Below are 2271 nucleotides of genomic sequence, written 5' to 3'. Positions count from 1 at the left end.
ACGGTTGTAGGATGGCAAAAGACAGTGACCAAAATTAAGTATTATCCAAGAGAAAGAGTTTGCTGAGTCAGAGGAATTAATACGTGGTGGGAATGAGGCTAAGGAAAGAAAGAATGTGTGTGTGTGTGTGTGTGTGTGGTGGGGGGGTCTGAGGATGGTTCCTCAAGATGATCCTCAGATGTTTGCTCGATTTCAGGATCCTAAAACTAAAACCACTACATATGGTGTGACATGAACTTGATTCCTGATGAGGATTTGATAGCCATTGTGATAAATGAATATTGAATAATGAAAGTGTCAGTACTATCAGTCCAGGTCTGATCTGTTTGGTCTGGCTCTGATCTGTGAAACATCGTTGGATTGTCACAGAAATACATTTGCACGGACATCCTTTGACCACAGGCATCTTCCTCCTACTGCACATCATTGTTGCATTGACGATTTATTTAAACTGTATAAACCGGCCGAGGAGTGGGCGTAAATTTAACATGTACAGTTTGGACTATAAAGTCTAATAGTGGCTCTTCAACCCATGTCTCATTTTATATTGGGAAATGTTATGGAGCTGTTAGGCCTTTTTACTTTTTACACACAATCGGTGCTCTAGTAGATGCACGGCGTGCATGGACAGACAGGGACACAGAAGGACTCCAGTCCAGTAGGCCTTTCGGAAACGATTTATGCCAATTTGGCATTTTTATTAAAATCTATTGTGTGTCTTTCTTGTTTGCTTTTTTGAGGTCACCTGTCCGTTTCTTATCCTACGCATGTCCCTGCTGCACCTACAGCTCCGATCTGCTCGGTCCGAGTGTGAAACATTGTTGGACTGTCTCACAAATACACTCGAGGCTGTTGAAGTCGATGAGCACTGTCTTTTCCTCCTACTGTACATGCAGTTTATCATTGCATTGACTATTTGTAAGCAAAGTGATGGAACAGCCGAGCGGTGGACGTGCATCCGACACGCTCCAGAACAAAGTGGCACTTTAACCCCATAAGCATGTCTTATTGAATTTTTGAAAAGTTCAAATCAAAGCTCCACTAAATCTGCCACTGCGGGGCCCTTGAGCAAGGCCCTTACCCCTCAAGTGCACAGTGGTATGCATGAGATATACATGTAAGTCGCTCTGGTTAAGGGCGTCTAATAAATGCCATGAATGTCAAATGTCAAATGTAGTACATGTACGTAAGGTGCGTAAGGACAGACGAGGACACACAGAGGGGACACTTTTTTTTCGATCTACCTTTCCTCTACCTGTCCGTTTTACATTCCCTACCATACCTGCAAATCAATGATCCGGATGATCTGGAGTGTATTGCAGTCATGTGGCGTTGAGTTGCCATGTGACTTGCCTTTTTTTTTTTTTTTCTCTCTCCCTCTTTTTTTTTGGAGTTATGCTTATTGTGGGATGTCAGTGACTGTGCTCATTATTATTATGGGATGTTTAAGGGATGGGAGGGGTGAAAGTCTCCATGGTAACGGTTGCTAGTGGAATGGGGAAGAGTGTTATGTGTGTATGGAGGATTATTATGGTCTGTATGTTGCAAGGTAACTATGCAGAGTGGGGGGAGGGGTAAGTCTGTGTGTATATGTGTAAGGGGGGTTATTATGGGATGTCTGCCCCCTGATCTCTTTGTGTGTATGCAAGGGGGGTTGGTTAGTAGGGAGAGAGACAGGGAGACGGAGACGTCGGACGGTACGGGACACCCCCCCCTCCCTATTCGGCCGCTAGCTTTATAAAATCGACGCGGTAACAAAAAACAAAATAATAACAAGAAAGAGAAAGAAACGGAAGCGCCGGACGAGGAGGACGACGGAGCGTGAAAGCGGTTCTTTTTTTTTTCCTTTTTTCCCTCCTCCTCCTTTCCCACTCTTTCAACCGTCGGCTCGGGAGCAAGTTTTGTGTGAGTACCACCGGCGTTACGTTTCCTACCCAATCCGGTGGACATGAATCGTATTACGGATTTAAAAAAAGCCAACCCTTTGAAACATCACTGGAGGAATCCGAGACACGTTTGTAGCCGGTGCAGCTAGCATCCACTCACACGGTGAAAGAGCTAGCATTTAGCCGTAGTGCACCCTGACTAGCATGGGAAACCTTCCGCCGGTCTAACTTTCACCTGCTTTTTTTCTACATAAATGTCTCCCAAACCACCCACAATTCTTATAAAAGATCTAACGGATTTATTGCTATCTATAATTATCAATTTATCTCCATACTAAGTCACTGACCAAACTAACTTCCGTTTTCTTCCTGTGCTTTCACATTT

General features: G+C 44.2%; 1 protein-coding gene across 1 annotated transcript in view; it reads left to right on the top strand.

Moving 5' to 3' along the window:
- The first annotated feature begins 1496 nt into the window (after positions 1 to 1496).
- LOC124381991 (chromodomain-helicase-DNA-binding protein 4-like) overlaps positions 1497 to 2271 on the top strand; it is a 22523-nt gene continuing 21748 nt past the window's right edge. Inside the window, 1 exon segment of the mRNA XM_046844022.1 lies at positions 1497 to 1905. The gene's annotated coding sequence lies outside the window, so the exon portion shown is untranslated.

This window comes from Silurus meridionalis, chromosome 29, assembly GCF_014805685.1.
Source record: "Silurus meridionalis isolate SWU-2019-XX chromosome 29, ASM1480568v1, whole genome shotgun sequence".
In the NCBI taxonomy this organism is placed as follows: Eukaryota; Metazoa; Chordata; class Actinopteri; order Siluriformes; family Siluridae; genus Silurus; species Silurus meridionalis.
This window is presented reverse-complemented; position numbering and strand designations above follow the sequence as displayed.